Source organism: Saimiri boliviensis, chromosome 7 (assembly GCF_048565385.1).
Source record: "Saimiri boliviensis isolate mSaiBol1 chromosome 7, mSaiBol1.pri, whole genome shotgun sequence".
Taxonomy (NCBI): Eukaryota; Metazoa; Chordata; class Mammalia; order Primates; family Cebidae; genus Saimiri; species Saimiri boliviensis.
In genome coordinates, this window is record NC_133455.1 from 80,751,957 (window position 1) to 80,774,230 (window position 22,274).

Below are 22,274 nucleotides of genomic sequence, written 5' to 3' on the forward strand. Positions count from 1 at the left end.
CAAGAGGTTATAACCACTGTAAATATATGTGCACCCAGCACTGGAGCATGCAGATAGACAAGCAAATATTAGAGTTTAGGATAGAGATAGAACTCAGTACATTAACAGCTGGAGATTCTACTTTCAGGATTGGACAAATCAACCAATAGAAAATCAACAAAGAAACAATGGACTTAATCTGTGCTACAGACCAAAAGGACCTAATTGATATCTACAGAACATTTTATTCAACTGTTGCAGCATACACATTCTCCTCAGCATGTGGATCAACCTTGAGGATAGATCATATGTTTGCACAGAACAAAAAATGGAAGGATACTCCATATTCATTGATTGAAAGAATCAATATTGTTAAAATGCCCATACTACCAAAAGCAATCTATCAATTCAATGCAATCCCTATTAAAATACAGATGACATTCTTCACAGAAATAGAAAAAACAATCCTAAAATTTATATGGACCCACAGAAGATCCAGAATAGCCAAAAGTAACCTGGGCAGGGGAGTGGGGAGAACTGGAAGAATCATATTACCTGACTTCAAAATACACTATAGTGCTATAGCAGCCAAAACAGCATGATGCTGGCATAAAAACAGATACACAGAACAATGGAACAGAATAGAGAACCGAGAAACAAATTCATACATCTACAGTGAACTCATTTTCAACAAAGGTGCCAAGAACATACTTTGGGGAAAAGATAGTTTCTTCAATAAATTATGCTGGGAAAACTAGATATCCCTATGCAGAAGAATGAAACTAGACCCCCATCTCTTGCTATATACGAAAGTCAAATCAAAGTAGATTAAAGATTTTAATTCAAGATCTCAAATTATGAAACTACCACAAAGAGACATCAAGGACACTTTCCAGGACATTGATTTGGATTAAAATTTCTTAATATCCCACAAGCACAGGCAACCAAAGTAAAAATGGACAAATGGGATCATATGAAGTTAAAAAGCTTCTGCACAGCGAAGGGAATGGTCAACTAAGTAAAGAGACAACCCGCAGAATGGGAGAAAATACTTGCAAAGTATACATCTGACAAGGGATTAGTAACCAGGATATATATGGAGCTCAAACAACTCTATAGTAAAAATTTTAAAATAATAATCCAATTTAAAAATAGGTAAAATATTTGAATAGATGTTTCTTAAAAAACCAGACAGACAAATGGCAAACAGTTATATGAAATGGTGTTTGACATCCTTGATCAGCAGAGAAATCCAACCCAAAACTACAATGAAATATAGTAAGATCTCACACCAGTTAAAAGAAAAGAAGTAACAAATGCTGGTGAGGACATGGAGAAAAGGGAAGTCCTGTACACCGTTGGTGGGAATATAAATTAATACAACCACAATACAGAACAGTTTGGAGGTTCCTCACAAAACTAAAAATGGAGCTACCATGTGATCCAGCAATCCTAGCAGCTTATACCCATATACTGCTAGTTGTGTGCCCTAAATAAAAGAAATTGATAAATCAAAGAAATATCTGCACTCTCATATTTATTGTAGCACTATGTACAACAACTAGGATTTGGAAACAACCTGTGTTCATCAACAGATGAATGAATAGAGAAAATGTGGTACATATATTCAGCCACAAAAAAGAATGAGATCCTGTCATTTGCAACAACATGGATGGAAATAAAGGTCATTATGTTAAGTGAAATAAGCCAGGCACAGAAAGACAAACATCACATATTGTCACTTATTTGCAGGAGCTAAAAGTTAAAACAACTGAACTCATGGAGCTAAGGAGTAGAATAATGGTTACCAGAGGCTGGGAAGGTAGTGGGGGAGTGGAAGGGAAGTGGGGCTGGCTGATGGGTACAAAAACATTAGAAAGAATGAATAAGATGCAGTATTTGATAACAGCAGGTGACTATAGTCAGTAATAATTTAATTGTACATCTTAAAATAACTAAAAGTATAATTGGACTGTTTGTAGCACAAAGGATACATTCTTGAGTTGATGGATACCCTGTTTACCTTGCTGTGATTATTATGAATTGCACGCCTCTATCAAAACATCTCAAGTACCCCATAAATACATATACCTACTATATACCCCAAAAATTAAAAACTAAAAGAAGAAATACTGACTCAGAGAAATAGAAAATTATAACACTATAATTAGTTATGTTTAATTAGAAAATAAGGGTTAGTCTGGGGCTAAGTTGGGACAGTCACTTGAAAAATATTTGCAAATGGTTCATTATGCCCTAACAAACTGGCCCTATTGCCTCGGGCAAGTCACCAAATCCTTGCTGTGCCTTTATCTCTGAACTGTAAAATAAGAGAACTGAAGATATTTTATAGACTTTAAGGTGACAGCGATTGTAAGGCATACTGTTACTTTATTTGTTACTAAGAAATAATATGGCTGGGTGCAGTGACTCATGCCTGTAATACCAGTACTTTGGGAGGCTGAGGTGGGAGAATTGCTTGAGCTGAAGAGTTTGAGACCACCCTTGGCAACATGGCAAAACACTACCTCTACAAAAAAATTTAAAAATAAGCCAGGAATGGTGGTGTGCTCCTATAGTCCCAGCTACCTGGTGGGGGATAGGGGTGCTGAGGTGAGGGGATTACTTGAGCCCAGGAGGTTGAAGCTGCAGTGAGCCATGATTGCACTACAGCACTCCAGCCTGGGTCACAGAGAAAGATCTTGTTTCAAATAAAACAAAACAAAAGAATACATTGTAAATTAAACTACAACATAGTTGTTTATCACTAAGATTAAGTATTATACTTATTAAATAACTCAGAGTGTATATATGAAAAGAAAATGTAAGTGACATAAAGTATTCCTACAACTTTTCCACATTCACCCTCTGAACCAGTGACACTGATGTCTGTATTTTCTATATGATATTGTCCTTATCACCAGTCCTTTGGGCCATCAAAAGCACTGTGATGCTGTATTTTTTACAGTGCTCTGTTATTGTCCCTTGGATTTTCTTTCAAGCTGCTAAGGCTCATTTGGCAAGTTTCAAATTTTTTTAAAAAATTACTTTATGAAGCCTGAAGAAATATTGAGTATAATTAAATTATAATCTAGGGTTAGATACAACTTAATAATAATTCAACTCCAAAAGGAAAGTTACTGCAGGTGAGACTCTAACATTTGCAAACACTTTATTTTAAGGCACTGTGCCGATTTCTCTAAACAACTCTGAGGAACCCGTATTTACAGAGTTTTTGTGAACAATCTGGCATTAGGTATATTTGTTGTGTGATTGTATATGCATATGTATGTATGTATAATACAACTTTAGCTGCACCAATCCCCCCTGCACAGTTGAAAATCCACATGTAACTTCTGACTACCCCAAAACTTAACTATTAATAGCCTACTGTTGACTGGTAGTCTTACTGACAACATAAACACATATTGTGTGTGTTACATGTATGATATACTATATTCTTATAATTAAGAAAAGAGAATGTTCTTAAGAAGATCATAAGGAAGAAAATACATTTACTATTTATTAAGTGGAAGAGGATAATCATAAAAATCTTCATCCTTGTCTTCTTTACGTTAAGTAGGCTGAGGAAGAGGAGGAAGAGGAGGGTTGGACTTGCTATTTCAGGGATGAAAGAGGTAGTAGAAAATCTGTGTTGTAGACTTGTGCAGTTCAAACCTGTGTTCTTCAAGGGTCAACTGCATATATGTATGCGTGTATGTGTATGTGTATAAGTTATTATATATACTATATATACTGCATATGCACTATATATATTGTGTATATATATATGCAGTGTGTGTACATATACACATATAATCCAACATATGTACTACACACACCCACACCCACACACACATACACACATAATCCAACATCATATGAACTACAAAACAGAAGCTGTGTTTCTTAACAGCAATATTAGAGTGTAGACTTTGAGGCTTGGATTTAGAAATGCTTTTCAATATGTAGGGTTTGGAAAAGGAGCAAACATCTTGTTTTCAAAACCTAAAGTTTTTCTTAGGACTTATGACCATAACTGCCACAGAGGAAAAAAGAGAAGCTTTCCCACTGTAATTGTTCATTTGTGTCAGAAAGTCCCATACCCCGTGGAGATCTTGTAAATTTTTTGCTAGATTTATATCTACTTATTTGATTTTTATGCTATTGCAAATTGTACTGCTTTTTAAATTTCTAATTATTAATTGTATAGAATTAAATATAATTGATTTTTAATTGTGGGAAAAAAAAAGAAAGTCTCATATCCCTGAGATAGAAACCATTGCAATAAGAAGGGAATGAACAGGTTGTCCCAAAGAGAGACTGTTTGTTGCTTAATTATGCTTACTGCCCTGGTCATCAGGTATAAATTTTGCATTTCCTAGCCTAATGCTTGGCAGCACCAAGACAATTCAAAAATGGCTCATCATAAACCCAGCGTCTTCCATCTTCATGAAATAAGCTTGTCTCCCATTGAATTTCCTTCTCCTTCCTTTCATGGGCTTCTTCTGCCTTTTTCAAGTTCGTGTTTTGCTTCAGTTGCAGTATCAATGTCTCTGATTTTTAAGTTGAAAGTGACATCCTTCTAAATGCAGTGGGATTTATGTTATTTCTGGTCTTTCAACTTCCTGATTATCTTCTTGATTGCAGACATCTTCTTGGTATCTACAAAGACTGTATTTTTCACTGTTGCATGCTTTGCATACATTACACCATTCCATTCCCTTTCAATTGAGCAAAAGGCTTCTAATCCTTTGGAGAGAAAAAAATCACAATGGTAATTCTGTGCTTCCTGTCCCCAGAGAAAGTTTAGTGTGGAAGATGATATTTGCACTATCACCAGTTTTGGAATAATTAATATTGCATTCTCCTCCTAGTTCCATTCAGAACATTGTGAGGACAGATCATCCATAAACACTGGTGAATGTGAGGATGTCTTGTTTTCTCATGGTTTAAACACAAGACACAGGGCCTGTGGCCCCACTCTATGTTGTGTATCCCAATTGACATCCTAAGAAATTTTGGTTAGGTCCAGATATCAGCACTGAATTGAATTTTCTTGATAAAATACTCAGCATAAAAGGCTGCAGTAGGTGGATGATGGGAAATCTGCTCTGCCTCAAATGTTACATTGTTTTTGGAAACCCAGGGAACTGGTCCCTCTAAAACTAGCTCTGTGTTCTTTTTAGAATCATTTGGTAATGTCCAGTGACACTGAAAGATCTTGCTATAGTGGCTTTTTGGCAAGTAAAGCGTGACATCTCAGCCCATATCCTGGCCCCGGGCAGGCACTAGAAACTCTGGGACTCAGGGGTAGAGGTTGGCCCTCTTCCAGATCATTGAGGTGTACTTACTCCACAAGTGTCCAGCAAGAAAGTCATTTGAAAGGCCCCCATACTCTGTGCCTCCAGGAGAGGGGACTGAGGGCTGCTTCTGAGCACCCCTTTTCCTTCCCCACTTGATTGGCTCCTCAGTTGCCAAGTTTTGATACTTGTGCTTCTGGAACTCATGGGAAAGTGTCAACAGAACATTTTAGACAACAGTACATATTCCCTCCTCAGGTTTATTTCAGGTTTTATTCAGTTTCAGGTTTATTTCCTGAAACTTCAAGAGGTTACATTTATCCAACGGTATCACCAGAAAGTGCAACCAAGTAAGTGCATGCACAGGCAATAATAAGATTATCATTCTTACATGGCTGGGAATAACTGTAAGATGCATCCCAGTTTCACAGTTGTTAAAGTGTCTATGTTAGGGGGTAGTTTGTAGGTACTGTATGTAGGTATTAATTAGAGACAGGGTCTTACTCTGTCACCCAAGCTGGAGTGCAGTGGTGCGATCTAGCTCAGTGTAACCCTGAATTCCTGGGATCAAGTGATCATCCAGCCTCAGCATCCTGAGTAGCTGGGATTACAGCTGCATGCAAGCATGCCTGGTTAATTTTTAAATTTTTTGTACAGATAGAGCAGGCGTCCCCAAACGTTTTACACAGGGGGCCAGTTCACTGTCTCTCAGACCGCTGGAGGGCCGCCACATACTGTGCTCCTCTCATTGACCACCAATGAAAGAGGTGTCCCTTTCTGAAGTGCGGGGGGGGGGGGGCGGATAAATGGCCTCAGGGGGCCGCACATGGCCTGTGGGCCATAGTTTGGGGACGCCTGAGATAGAGTCTTGTTATTTGCCCAGGCTGGTCTCAAACTCCTGGCCTCAAGTGATCCTTCTGCCTCAGCCTCTGGAAGTGCTAGGATTAGGGGCATGAGTCACCACACTGGGCCTCAGCTGAAATTCTTCCAAGGACGATAGAGGCCAACCAAGCGTATCTCTAAGTACTAGGTTCCGCCTTCAGCTACGCTCGTCAGTTTTTTCCTCTTATTCCTCCACATAAGATTTTGAAGAGAGATTTCTGCTAAAATAACAACTGTGAACCCCTGTCAAGTGGGAGGTATGGCCATTTCCAGCTCTTGCATTCTGTAAGTCTGTAATAATGCTGCACAGGCTAAGCGACTGAGTCTTTAACTTCTGAGGCCTTTACTGGCACAGGCTTCTTCCAAAGTCTTAGGAGGCATCTTAGCAATGTATTCACACCATCATATGGTTTTGTCAAATTTGAAAAAACATATTTTTGAATTTTTTTTTCTTAAAGATCTCTCTCTCCCCTCAAACTGTATAAAATTGAGGTGGCACAAAACCAAGATCTTTCTTTGATCATAAAATTTTATATCTGGATAGCACTTAAGTTGGCCAGACGAGTCACATACATTTGGTTCTCACAGGAACCCAGGCTCCTATAGATGAAAAATCTGAAGCTTTTCAAGTTGAGATAACTTGCCTAAGGACACATATCAGGCAAATCTTTTTGCTAAGACTTAAAACTCTAAATTCAGTGTTCACATTGCATTCCGTCTTCTTTCTGCACTATCACTTCAGTTAACATGGGTTGTCTCGGCTTGACCAGGTTGCCAAAGTGACTCTTATCATAAAAGAGTTCTGAAATCTAGTTAAAAGTTCTAAGACTATTTTTCTGTTATTTTTAATGTAAACATGAAACAGTAAAACAAATTTTAGCTCAAGTAGCCTGTGAGAGTCACTTTCACACAATGCGTAAAAGAATATTTACTGATTTATATTGAGTAAGTGACCTGCCAAACCCTCATTTGGGAGGCCATACCAGTTCCAGAGAATAATAACTTCGCATTGAAATTCCAGAGAAATATGCCTGCTGTGGGTCTTTTTGGTTTTATCTTTGTTAAGCTCAGTGATATATGCACATATAAGAATACATTTTTCTCATATCTGAAATATGGATACATATTTCCTAGAAATGTATTACTACTGCCTTTATTTTTTTCATTGCAGATTTTCCTTTCACAGATTCATCACGTACCCACACTTGTTATCAAGCACAAACGGAAAAGAGGACAGTTTCCCTTTAAAAGCACAATGCCCTATTGATGCCTTTAAAAGTCATTAAAGAATATCTCACCAAGCCCATGAGAGCATTACAATAATTGCTTCCCTTACCTAGGTGAAAAAGGACGTATCTGTCAAATGGAAAAGTGCAGAAGCAATTAACACCTTAATATTCTACTGGGAAATTGCCTGAATTAAAGAAATAACAGAGCTCTTCATGGTTATTGTATTTCTAATGTTTAGTTACTAGCATGACTGTCCTCAGTCACTTCCATTTACTTTCTCCAGCACAACAGGGCTAGGAGTTAGGTATGGGCATGGCAGAGGATATATTTGAGTGTTTGCGTATGAGGCACATATGATTCTTCAGTTGCATTTTTCAGAGGCTGAATGCAGAAGTAGGGCTGGCATATGTGCTTATGAAATTAATATGCAAGGATACATATGTTTCAAATCAACTTCTCAGGCATAAAAAACCCACACTTCTGGATTCTGTGCTGCCATCCACGGAACCGCCTTATCAGTCCTCTTCCAGGGCTGGGCTACTCAACCGAAAGTTTATGTTTACCAGGCCTTCCACAGAAACAGTGGAGGCACACGAACGAACTGGGGAGTGCCTCAAACAGGTAAATACCCTTGCATGTCAGCAGCAAGATCTAGAAAGAGCCTAGCAGTAAAATTCATCACCTCTCCCTTTTCCACACGTTGATGGTGTTTACTGAGTACACTGTAGGCACACAAACCTGGTTAGAATTTTGAGAGACACTGAAAAACTAAACAGAGCCTGGGTCCCTTTTCCTTAGGAAGAAACAAACCTGTAGTAGAGGTCAAATGTGTCTCCTTCTTCCCACCCCAGCCCAAGCATGGCTATTCTATGAGAGACCAGGGCAACTCTCAGAATTCTCAGAGAAAATCATATGGGATGTTCTAGTTTCCATTTTTACACAGGTGAAATCAGACAAAGTGGAAAAAAAGATAGCATGCAAAAACAAAGTAGCAATGAACTCAGGACAATGCTGAAGGAGGAGGGGCAGTTGGTTCACCTTGTCTGGTGACTGGATAATCTCAGACGACCTTTAGGAGCTACCTGGCTCAACATGTATTTCCATTTGGTTTTCTTTTCTTTTTTTTTTTTTTTTTTTGAGACAGAGTTTTGCTCTTGTTACCCAGGCTGGAGTGCAATGGCGCGATCTCTGCTCACTGCAACCTCCGCCTCCTGGGTTCAGGCAATTCTCCTGCCTCAGCCTCCTGAGTAGCTGGGATTACAGGCACGCACCACCATGCCCAGCTAATGTTTTGTATTTTTAGTAGAGACGGGGTTTCACCATGTTGACCAGGATGGTCTCGATCTCTTGACCTCGTGATGCATGCGCCTCGGCCTCCCAAAGTGCTGGGATTACAGGCTTGAGCCACCGTGCCCGGTGGTTTTCTTTGCTATGTGTCTACAGTCTCCATCCAGTAACAATCTGAATACCCTCAGTGTGAGAAACTAATCCTCTCAGAAAGCCGCCTATGCCTTCTTTGACAGCTTCCATGGATAACTCATGTTTATTAAGAGCTTTTTATGCAGTGGGCCTGACTTGGTATGCCATGGAAGACGGTGTCTGTGGCAGTTCTCTATGATCCCTAATCCCTGTTGTTCACTGCTTTTAGATATCCGCTTCTCTTGAGTGTGGGCATGACCTGTGGCTTGTCTTTAACCAGCAGATATGGCAAAGCTTCCAGATGCATGTTGTTGTATACATGCTGACCACGCACATAAGACTGTAGCACCCATCATGCTCACAGCCTTGTCTCCCTTGTAGGCTCTGAGGCTGGAGCTGACAGCCAGCAAGAAACCAAAGCCCTGAACTGAATTCTGCCAACAACCAGGGCGAGGCTGGCAGTAGATCCTCCCCAAGTCAAGACTCAGCCGCCGCTGAAATCCTATTTGACACCTTGATTCTAGCTTTATGAGACCCTAAAAAGGACCAGATAAGCAGTGCCTAAAATTCTGACCCACAGAAACTGTGGGATAATAAACGTGTATTGTTTTAAGCTGCTAAATTTGTGGTAATACTGTTACATGGTGATAGACAACTAATTTAGATGGTTTATGTGTATTAACTCATTTAATCCTCATTACACTCTCATTTCACACAATAGGAAAACTGAAGCATGAAACTGAAGCAAACAGCTTAATTCCACACAGTAGTAGGTGGCAGGGCCGGCATTCAAATAAGGCAGGCTAGCTCCAGAGCCTGCGTTCCTAACCAGGCAGGTGTGCTGCCTTCCTGCTCATCTTAGAAAGTTCTACCTTAAGCTGCTTCCAAATATGATTCCCTATAGCTCACCCTCACAGCATCAGTCAAACATCCAAACACAGGTGCTAGTCAGAGAAACTGAAAGCAGCAAGCTGTGTGGGACACACATGTATGGGGCACGGAGGTGAAATAGGGTGGAAAGCAACAGGTGCTGCCTCCCAGTATTCACCAGACAAGCGAGATGCATCTGTGTTTAGGCGGTGCCTGCTGAGAGGGGGATCATGCTGATTGGTGCCCTCTGGCTTCAGAGCTCTACTTCTTCCTCTATGATCATAGAGATCATGATAATCCCTTTACCATATGAGCTGAAATATTTGAAACTACTGATCTTTTTTTCCCCCAAATCTTCTATTTTCTCCTACTAACAAAACTGGTAAGTTATTTTTGCTGTTATCTTTTGCAACTGGTCTTCTTGACACATGCAGAAATATTTACATGGTTGTTGGCTCTGTGTGGTATCAGCTGGCAGAGATGCCTTGTCTTCATCCTCATCTGCAGGGCTGGGTCATTCACTGATACTCTTTCTTGTCATTATAGCAGCTTTAAAAAAAATCACCCGGGTAATAAACAAATGCATTTTAGCTTAAGATTCCAATGAGACATAAGGATTTGAGGTAAAGCCTGAGGGCACTCCTCTGCACTCTCCTTCCACTCCCATTTCAGAGGAAAAACCATGGTCAAAATTTGTGCCAACCTTTCACTCTCTTAAGACACTAACGTTTCACCTAAATTGGATTGAACAACACGAGATGACTTGCTGTTTTCCAGCATACCAATAAGTCTTGGAGATCTTTTCATGGCATGGCCTATAGGTCTACCTCAGACTTTTAACAGTTTTATAAGCTCTCTTAGAAAAATGACAACCTAATTTCTTTGACCATTCCTCTATTGATAGATATTTCGGTTTGTTTACAACATTTCATTAACATGCTTCAACATACATCTCTGTACAGATATACAGTTATATTTTATACCCAGTGCTGCCCACTTTCATGGTCAACTCCATTCTACTTGTCCACTTGCAGCTGACTGAAACAACTCTTCATTCCCACTTTTCTTTCTTTTGCTTTTTGAGATAGTATCTCTCTGTCACCCAGGCTGGAGTGCAGTGGCACTATCTTGGCTCACAATCTTGAACTCCACTTCCTGGGTTCAAGCGATTCTTGTGATTCATCCTCCTGAGTAGCTGAGATTACAGGCACCTGCCACCATGCTAATTCTTTTTTTTTTTTTTTTAGTAGAAAAGAGGTTTCACCATGTTGGCCAGGCACATCCCGAACTTCTGACTTCAGGTGATCTGCCTGCTTCAGCCTCCCAAAATGTTAGGATTACAGGTGTGAGCCACCATGCCTGGCCTCCATTCCCACTTTTCAGCAGTGAATCAAAGTTGGGAGAGATCTCTTCCTATTACCAGTGCCACTGTCTTCCAAACCAACTGATATTCTCCTCAGAGGCAGTGACTCATGGTAACAGTGGTTGTCAAGTCTACTTACATATATTTTCAAAGCATTCCTTTATCAGATTGGTATTATTCTAAAATATCACCACATTTTATAAGTAGCAAGTAGTTATATCTTTGTGCACAAATGTATTATTATAGGATATATTACCAGAAATGTTGGAAAAACATACTTTTAAAAACATTTTTATTGATGATACCCATGTGTCTTCCAACAAGTTTACATTCCTATGAACAATGAGAAGTGTTTCTATTTTTTGGTATCCTAGGTAACACTGATATAATCAGCATTTTAAATATTTGTCACTTCATTTTTTATAAACTCCCAATACTTCGTTTATTTCATTCACTGTGTTTGAAGAGCAGAAGAAGAGTTCTTGCCATCATAATGACAACCACCTTCATCTGGCCTCCCAGAAATAATAGATCCTGGATATGCTTTATTAGCTTATAGGCAATGTTATCTTGCAAGAATGGTAGCTAAAAGTGTTGAGGACAACTAAATAATTTTTCCAAGTTCTCTAGTCCCAAACAAGAAGAACACAGGCAAGAAGTCTCTGCTTGTAGAAGCTGATAGAAAGTTAGTTTTAGCATTTAGGTGAAATGCTGAGCTACTCAGTTAAAACGCTGTATCTCCAGTGGCTTCAATGGAGAAAAATCTCAAAGTAGGAAGGATAGACTTAAAGGTTAAAAGAAAATGTATGCCAAAGGTAGGCAAAATGATATTAAAAAGAATACACTGTGTAATCCCAGCACTCTGGGAGTCCGAGGTGGGCGGATCACAAGGTCAAGAGATCAAGACCATCATGGCCAACATGGTGAAACCCCGTCTTTACTAAAAACACAAAAATTAGCTGGGTGTGCTGGTGTGTGCCTATAGTCCCAGCTACTTGGGAGGCTGAGGCAGGAGAATTGCTTGAACCCGGGAGGCGGAGGTTGCAGTGAGCCGAGATTGTGCCACTGCACTCCAGCCTGGTGAGAGTGAGACTCTCTCTCCAAAAAAAAAAAAAAAAAAAAAAAAAAAAAAAAAAAAAACTGGGTGTGGTGGCTCATACCTGCAATCCCAGCACTTTGGGAGGCCAAGGTGGGCAGATCACGAGGTCAGGAGTTCAAGACCAGCCTGACCAACATGGTGAAACCCCATCTCTACTAAAAATAAGAAAACTAGCTGGGTTTGGTGGCACGTGCCTGTAATCCCAGCTACTCAAGAAGCTGAGGAAGGAGGATTGTTTGAACCCCGGAGGTGGAGGTTGCAGTGAGCTGAGACTGTGCCACCACACTCCAGCCTGGGCGACAGAGCAAGCAAGACTCTGACTCAAAAAAAAAAAAAAAAAAAAAAGAAAGAAAGAAAGAAAGAAAAGAAAGCCCTAGCTGTTTAGAATATATTCAGGTTTCTAGAGTCAGATAAATGAGTCAGATAAAGTTAAGCCAGAGAAGTAAAAGAATGTATAAACATCACTGTGAAACGAAGATAAAAATCAAAGATATGCTGAAAGGCTGAAATAAGCAAGCATCTTATTTTCTATATTGAAGGATGCTGGAAATCTAGGACCTCTGGGATATGTCCTGGCAAAATTTTAGAAAGGATTGTTATACCGCCAAAGAATAAGGCAGGTAAACCACCACCATATCGAAAGATAATATACTAGGTATGACATTTTAGTATTTCAGTGGGACTTTTAGAAAAATCTCTCATAATAACCTGTAGACAGGATGGACTACTATGAACTGACTGAAAATGATACCCAAATCCTGAAAATCAGCATGTATGGGAGAAAGGCAAGATTTCTGTCAGGGATGCTGCAGGGCTCTGTCCTTGGTACTTCTATGTTCAAAATTCTTAACACTACTTGATGTTTATCAGATTTGCAGCTAATTCATTACTAAGAAGAGTAGTAGATATATGTGATGATTGGGAATAGAGACTATCTCACCATGTTGGAAAGACAGGCTGACTCACTTGAGAGCTGTGTACATAGCTGAAAGAAGACAGCCTTTGAATTAAAGTGATTCTAAACTCAAATATCAGCCTGTTGTTGGGTAGACATGGACAAGTTACCTAAGCCTGTCAGCCTTAATTTATTCCACAAAAGAGGAATAATACCTCTCTTTTTTAAATAAATAAGACTGACATGATTTCTGGTCCATAACAGATGGTCACTCTTACTCCTTTCCTCTTCTCAAATATTACTGGCCGAATATAATAGAAATAAATGTGCAGAAAACAGAATGAAGAGTACAGAGCTGCCCAGCATTACACAGAGTGCTACTACTCATGGGACAAAACCTAGCTTTTAAGAGCAATTCATAAGAATAAGTTTATATTCTATATGTTTTACTTGATGGCAAGTTTAAAATAAGCAAACATCATTACTTAATTTAAAGATACAATCATAATCTGGGTTATTGAGTACTACATCCAGATTAGGGGAGCTAATGGTTTTCTTGAACTCTGCAGCATAGTGAAGTGTCCAGTTTGGGCTGCTCCACGCTAAAGAACACGGACAAACTAAAGAAAGACTAGCAGGATATGAAAAGCGTGTCACATAAGGCAGAACTAGAGGAAGGAACACATTTCATCTGGTTTAAACAACAGCAGCAGCTCAAGGAAGAGATGGTAGGTATATTCAACGACTGAATGACTGACTTTGGGAAAGTTCAGAGAAATTAGAAGAGCCAGTGGGTAGCGCAGTTCAAGATAGGAAGCTCAGTCTATCAGCATAAGGAATGCTTAACAGAGATGTAAAAAAGCAGGGGCTACATTGTAAGATGGTAAGTTTCCTATGTCAAAAAATATTGAAGCAGAAGTAATTAGATATGGAGTTTCCAATCATGAAAGTAGAACACAAAGGGGAAAATACATGTATGTGAGGCACGCATGTATGTGTAGTCTGTTAGGTGTCTATTAGAGAAAGATCAGTAAGAGCACTGACAGTTCCACCCTATCATTGTATTTCATCATTGTGTAAGGGTTGATTTATAATATTTATGAGATCCTAAGGCAGGTGATTAAAGGAATCTCTTTAATTTGACAAACATGGGCTACACCCTGCTATGAACCCTACCGGACAAAACTTTGTGGGGGAATTTTTAATAAAGATACATTTTCAGCTGGGTGCAGTGGCTCATGTCTGTAATCCTAGTACTTTGGGAGGCTGAGGTGGGAGGACTGCTTGAGCCCAGGAGATCAAGACCATCCTGGACAACACGGCAAGACCCTGAACCTACAAATAAATAAATACTTAGATGGGCACAGTGGCATGTGCCTGTGGTCTCTGCTACTTGGAAGCTGAGGTGAGAAGATGACTTGAGCCCAGGAGTTCAAGACCGCAATGAGCCACTGTTATGCCACTGCACTCCAGCCTGGCTAACAGAGCAAGATCCTGCTTCCAAACCAACTGACCAACAAAACATTTTCTTCAACTTAAGGGACTATCACCTTAAATTAAAGGTAAGTCTACAATTCCAGGAAAACAACTGCAGAGTAACTTGAAACAGGGTGTGTCAAACTGCTGAAAGCTTCAATAAAAACATAAAATATTCTGAGCTGGGCTTGGTTGCTCACACCTGTAATCCCAGCACTTTGGGTGGCCGAGGTGGGCAGACCACCTGAGGTCAGGAGTTTGAGACCAGCCTGACCAACACGGCAAAACCCCTTTTCTACTAAAAATACAAAATTAGCTGGGTGTGGTGGTGCATGCCTGTAATCCCAGCTACTTGGGAGGCTAAGGCAGGACAATCACTTGAAGCCAGGAGACAAGAGGTTGCAATGAGCTGAGGTTGCACCATTGCACTCCAGCTGGAAAAACAAGAGCAAAACTCTGTCTAAAATAAGATAAAATATTCTGGGTGTTTATAAAAAGAAATGATTATGGAAGGGAGAAGTTAGAGGAGAGCACCCAGTGGAATAAAATATGCTATATGGGCATGTCATGGGCATCAGCATTAGAAGGGTAAGTTTAATTTGTCCCTTTTTGATTTGAGGAGGCACGGTTTGTAAGAGGGAAGAGGGGTATATTAGTTAGGGCTATACTGCACTGTAGGGTAATCCTCTGACAATGTCCTAGATAATCTACTTCAGTCATTGAAATGATACCTCCTCTCTCTCCAAGGCTTTCTCTCCATACTCTCTGTGGATGACCTCACCACTTACTTCACTAAGGAAATAGTGCAATCAGATGACTCACATGTCTTCTCAGCAGGGACTGTAGCACCCTTCTCCCTCTGTGCCCTTCCATGCTGCCTTCCCCACCCGCTGACCCCTTATACACACTGGAGGCACCCCTGTTTCTTCAAAGCCTGCTTTTGCTTTGATCCCCTCTCTCCTGCATGATTTTCTCTCATTCTGCTAGATCAGCCACACCAGCACATGCACATGCTGTATCCTCTCTTACGTATATATTTTTAAATTCTCCTTGACCACATGCCCACTCTGGTCGTTCTCCCACTTCTCTGCTCCCTTTGATACAGAAACTCTCTTCAGAATTGTCCACATTCTCTGCCTGTTACTCAAGTCCTATCCTTACCTCAACCCATTCAAATCAGGCTTTTGCTCCCACCTTTTCATTGAATCTATTTTTGTCCAGGTCACCAAACCTCCCTTCTTACAATATCTTATAGCCAATTCTCATTCATCTCGTCATCAATATTTGACCTAGTTTTTCTCTCCCTCTTTAGTGACATGTGGTTCCTAACTTGGATTCCAGGGCAATACATTTTCCTGGTTCTAATCATCCCTGCCTTTGTTTCTTCATACCTTATGCTAAATCTTCTATCACTGCCAACCCCTGAGGCTTGGCACGCCCCAGGCTCAAACCTCGGACCTCATCTCCATCTATCTGTACTACCTAGACAACCTGTCACCCACCCCCATGGGTGTAAATACCATTTACAAACTTATAACTTCAAAATTTCTATCTCCACCTAAGCTCTGCTCCGAGTTCCCCATTCTCCTGTTCCACTGATCCATTTCTTCCTGGGTTATTTTCTGTTTCAGTAAATGGCATCAGTATTTACCCAATTGTTAACAGCAAAAACTTGGAATTATCCCAGACTTCTCTTTTCCTCTCTCATCCCACATCCAATTTGTCAGTAGGTTCTTTGGGTTCTTTCTTCAAAATTTGACCATTTTTTACTCCCTCCACCTCCACCTCCCAGTCCAAGCCACCGTCATTTCTTGCCTGAAATACTGGTACAGGATGCTAACTGGTCTTCTTGTTTCCATTTTTGTCTCCTTAAAGTCTATTTTCCATATAGCAGCTAGAGAAATTAAAATAAACAAATAAGAAATTACAATACCTTAACCCCTACAGTGGCTTCCTATCATGCTCAGAATAATATTCAAATTCTTGCCACGGCCTAAAAGCTCTGTAGGATGCAGGCTTGTCCCTTCTCCAGACTCATCCCTTACACCCTCAGCCTGGCTTCCCCCTTTCTGGCCATGCTTAGTCATTCAGTTTGGCGTAATGTTGCTCAACCTCCTCTTTCTCTTTTCTGGTTTCTTTCCACTTGTTAGCTGAAGTGCCTTTCTCTTAGTTTCTTTAAAACCCAGGCTTGTTGTTCTGACTTCAGCGACTTTGCATTTGCTCTTCTTTTGGCCTAGAATACTCTTCTTCAGACCATTGTTGGGTGCACAACTCATTTCAGGCTTACTCCAAAGTCACCAACTTATGGGGGCCAACCTTGGCCTTCGGAGGCCATGGAGACCTCAGACTTTCTACCTGAGCATGGAGCCCATAACTTTCTGCCCCCACCACTCCCTACTCCTCACACTAGTTCATTTCCCTTTACTGTACTTAGAACAGCCTCACCTTAGGCCAGACATTCAGTGTTTGCTGAGTGCCTGTTTCCCCTGCTAGTCTGCCAGTTCCAGGAAGACAGAGGCCAACAGACTGGGTTCCCACCTATATTCCTAGCACCTGGAACAGTACCTGGCACAAAGTGACAGCTCAATGAGTAACTGTTGGATAATTACATGTTGAATAAATGTATGAGGGTCAGTTTAGAGGAACACTCAGAATCAAATAGTGAGAGATCATTTCAGTTATAATGAATGTAGCAAGCAAGTAAAGGATGGGCCGGAGAAAAAAGGAGAATGCAGAGAGTGTGCATGGGTGAAGGGCAAGGGATCAATGTGTCAGTGGTTTTCATTACGTGCAGAAGGCAGGGGGTTCCGGAGGTGCAATTAAACTCCTAAAGAGAGCAAAGAGCTTTGCCAGGTGCTGTAAAGTATTTCCATCCATATTTTGGAGAGGAAATCTATATAACATCTGTTTAATGTCTAGCTCAGTAATAGGTTTTAGAAATGTATAAGAATATTTGATTTTAAAATAATTTGTCGTATGTATATTTTATATGTTTATAGATAGATACTATCAGAGTCAGGGAGTAAAGACTATGATGCCACAGAACACAGTGACTCATTTCATTTTCTTGAGATCTTACAGCTTTGCATGATTCCGTGGTTTTAAAAGGGAAACATAAAGCATAGTAATGGTGTTACCAGTTTCAAAAGAAGTAGTTAAAAGCCTGCTTGGCTGATTTTAATGTTTTTCCTTGACTGGGAAGCTCTGAAAAGCCTAAGTGTATGGAAGAAACTGTAACACAACCTGAAGCCCTGGTAATTTGCCTCCTCAGTTCCTCCTAGTGCTCAGTTACTCAGAGAGGTAAGGGCATGAGCCCTATGACCCCAAGCCACTAATCATTTACCGCCTCTAATTTAGGGCTGTAGTCAATGAAGACTGAGATGGAGTCTGCGACTTGGATGGACAGAGATCATCCACATCCAGAGGCTTCTGTTCACCTGACACTTTCTGGATACTTCTGAGCAGAGGCTCAATTGGGCTCAAGAAGTCAGTCTTCACACTTCATTCTAAGTAAGGATTCTCACTGTTTTCTAGCCCTGTGAATTTAGACAAGTTATTTTAGCTCTTAGAACTTCAGTTGGCTAGCCAGGCACAATGGCTCGTGCCTATAATCCCAGCACTTTGGGAGGCTGAGGCGGGCAGATCACCAGGTCAGGAGTTCAAGAGCAGCCTGGCCAACAAGATGAAACCCCATCTCTACTAAAAATGCAAAAATTAGCTGGGCATGGTGGTGCACGTCTGTAATCCCAACTACTCAGGAGGCTGAGGCAGAAGGATTGCTTGAACTCGAGAGGCAGAGGTTGCAGTGAGCCAAGATTGCGCCACTGCACACCAGCCTGGCGACAGAACAAGACTCTGTCCACATCCCCGCCCCCTCCACTCTCTACCCAAAAAATAAAAATAAAAATAAAAATCTTCGGTTTGCTCATGTGTAAGAGGGGAGTTAATAAAACTTATTTTCTCCCTGGTGGTATTTGTGAGGAAGAAATGAGATAATATTCACAAAAATGTCTATTCCAATACTTGGAACTTAGCATGAAATAAATGGTAACTAGTACTTTTATAATTATTCCCCTTCCTCACCTTCTCTCTCTCTCACACACACACATTCTTTCGGGCTTAGGTTGCTCCTATGGTCATGTCATTCTTGTTATTCCCTAAGCTTTGGCGTAATAATATTGTTTAACCTCCTCTTTCTCTTTTCTTGTTTCTTTTCATTTGTTAGCAGAAAGCCCCCAACGCCTTTCACTCTCATTCAAATGACGTGTTTCTGCACCATAAATCAACAACTACTTATTGTCAAAGTGAAGTTTTGTGGTTGTCAAAGTCATTTCTTCAGAGAAGAATCTCACCAAGTCAGTGTTTCCCAAAGTAGGTGTGTATAAACATTGATGGATGCAAGATTATTTGAGGAGACACAGAAACCTTTGTTTTTAATGTTTAGAGTTAGAAAAAAAAATTTTATTAGAAAAATATGATTAGCATATAAAATCACAGATAGTAAAGCCTACAATAAACCTAAGTAAAAACGTATACCAATTTAAAATTACTAAAAATCATATTAATTATGCTATAGGTGGAAAACAAATATATAACAAAAATCATGAAGAAAACGTAACTGAAGTTTGGGAAACTGTTCTGAGTCATGTAAGGTCAATACAAAAGAAAAGAAAAGAGTATTAATAGGCCCAAGTTCTCTATTCAACAGTAAACTATGTAAGATGCTTCTTCACCTTCCTCAATGCCAATCAAGCCACACAACTTTCACCCAGCCTAATTTTCTAAAGTCACTTAAAACCCTAGGTTGAAGGTCTACGAAACCCAGGAATGGGAGAATTAACTTTTTTCAGTACAAAAGTAATAGAGGAAAAAGACTTTTTCCTTATAGCTCTTATGCACATATCATCAGTTGGCCTGTAAAATTTTTCTGACACTGGAGGCTGTTGCTAGCTGTCATCAGTCACTCCAATACTACATGTACTCAGAGCACAACACTGATCAAGTGCGACCACTCCTGTAACACAGGAGTTCTCAAACAGGGGGTTTGGGAAATATCAAAGCACAGTCACCACAAAAAAAGGTCCCCTAAATTGCATGCTGGAAGAATTATTGTTTAAAAATCACTTGCTGCATATGCACCACTTCATTGTATTTCAGCCAGTGTTTACTAAGGCATGAGAGATGTTCAAACATAATAGTCTGTTGATTCTCTGAATCACTAATGAAAGCTGCAGCTCTGAACACACAACTGAAGCTGCTGGTTTTGCCTGGTGCTATTTGAGGAGCAGTCAGTATGTACTCTCAGCCACACAGAAAACTGGATCAGTCCTCTGGAGGAGATATTTAATGTGTACCTGCCATAATAAGCAATACGTTCTGCTCTACATTGCTCTATTTATAGACCAGCTTTTTTCCTCCTATTTTTTTTAGCCCTTTTCTACAAGCAGAGCATGTGAATGAATCACTCTTATCTTGTCAATTTTACTCTTAAACGGTGCTCTAACTTTTTCCTTGGGTGTTTTAGGACTGCACAGACATTTTCTGGTCAAACAGAAACAAATGAGGCTGGGGGGAACCTCTGGCCTTTCAAAGTCTCTAGCTTTTGGATGACCTATATTCCATTCATTAGTCTTGGGCAGCAGACATTTCCTTTCATGTTGACTGCAGCTTTAAGACCAAATGAGAATATCTGCTGCAGCATACAATGAGACAGAAAACATGTGGCCAACAGAGACCTTGTTTCACATTTTTTTATGGGAAAGTATGCCAGTCTTAGGGTCACAGATTCCTCACAGAGAAAAATCTACCTGCTGACTTTTGCTTACTCATTCATTCCACAAGTATTAATGAAATACCTAATATTTGCTAAGCACTGTTCTAGGCACTGGAGATTACAGATGAATAAGACATAATAGAGTACCTGCCCTCCTGTAGCTTACATTTTAGCTAGGAACTGAGAAAGAAAAAAGTAACAAATTTATCAGTTGATTTAAGATAGTGATATCTACTACAGAAAACAAAACAAGACACTGGAGAGGGGCAGAATCTCAGGTACATTTGCAATGCTTTCAGTATTGACTTTATAATGGTAGAAACTTATCTCTAAAGAAGCAATGTAATTTATCTACTTTCTTAAATATTCGGTAATTTTAACCCTGGTAAACATAATTAATCTTATATTGTTTCTTCAGGCTGATACTGAGTGGCTTTAGCAGAGTACATCTTGGCCCTTAGTTCTCATTGTCATCATTTTGGCCCACTGGGACACTTCCTAGGACGCAGGGACAGCCTCACTGAGCACAAAGGTGCTTTTCCCTTGGTATTTTCCCCATGTTGGTCATGTCCTCATTAACAGCAGACTTTGCCTTAGTGTCTTTGGGCAGCAACTGCATACTTTGTATGACATTTAATACTTGCTTAACTGACTTTGGTTTCTCATCCCTGAGATGAACTCATTTTTTTGTTTGTTTTTATTTTTATTTTTTACTTTTTGAGAGATGGTCTTACTCTGTCAACCAGGCTGGAGAACAGTACTGCAATCATGACTCACTGCTGCCTTGATTTCCTGGCTCAGGCAGTCCTCCCACCTCAATGTCCTTAGTAGCTGGGACCACAGGTGCATGCCACCATGCCCAGCTGATTTTCGTATTTTTTGTAGAGACAGGGTTTCACCACAGTGCCCAGGTTGGAACTCCTAAGCTCAAGAAATCCACCCGCCTCTACCTCCCAAAGTTCTGGGATTACAGGTGTGAGCCACTGTGTCCAGCCTCACTCATTTTTTTTTTTTTGGAGGCGCTCAATAGCAGAACTAACCAGATTAAGCAGAACCAGGCATTTATGCACCTGAACAGTGGTATAACTGCAAAGTCCTAGTGTAAAAGTCACACTATATATCTTCTGTAATAATGAAAATTTACACAAATGAAGCATCCAATTATATGAGTAACAAAGACAGGAAAAAATATGGAACAGAGAAGGCAGAACCTAAAAATTCCTGTTGATGTCTCTTAATTTAAGGTTACCAGCTCTTCCCTGGTGTCAAGGGTATGGTATTATGGGGATTATTTTCCAGACTTTGACTGTTCAATAGATGTTGACCTTTCCTGAATGTATTCTAACCAGCTTGACTGTATACATTTTAGACTACTGGACATTTCAAACTCTCAGCTTCATATTTTTATAGCCCACTCCCAAATATCTAAATGTAAGCAGCAAGAAAGACTGATGTAAACTTTATTCCCTTATGACAAAATTGATAAGAGTTTTTTTTTCTTACATTCTAGGAGAGGAAAAAAAAATCCCAAGCAAATGTTCATGGCATTATTCTGGATGCAGATTTAAGAAAATTTTCTTGGGTGCACTAAAGTTTAGAAATGTAACAGATATGAATATCTGACATTTTCCTGCATTTGTCAATTGTCCAGAATTCTTTGGGCAATTAGTCAAAATTGGCATAGCAAAGAAAGATGTCCTATGCAGAAAGAGGAGGCAAGTCAAATAAGTAACATGCTAAGTCTAGGCTTCGAGGCCTAGTGTAATATCCTGTCTTCTCCTCACAAATATGAGACAGACATGGTTAAATGCTTCATCTCTAAGTGGGCAAGGCCACAGATTATTGCAAAATATGTCAAACTCAAAGTTTCTACGATTTTCTCTAATGATTTGGACAAACTCTTCAAGTGGTCAAACTTCATTTCGCCAGTCATCTGTCAAATAAAGGAGAATCAGATCAACAGATTCTTTTTAACAGACATTAAT

At 40.0% G+C, this 22,274-nt stretch overlaps 1 protein-coding gene and 1 pseudogene across 11 annotated transcripts in view; both read right to left on the bottom strand.

Annotated features, from left to right (window-relative positions):
- Positions 1–22,274, bottom strand: part of GRIP1 (glutamate receptor interacting protein 1) — a 713,425-nt gene that overhangs the window by 203,063 nt on the left and 488,088 nt on the right. The window lies entirely within an intron of this gene.
- LOC104651164 (oxysterol-binding protein-related protein 9 pseudogene) lies at positions 3,912–12,780 on the bottom strand (annotated as a pseudogene).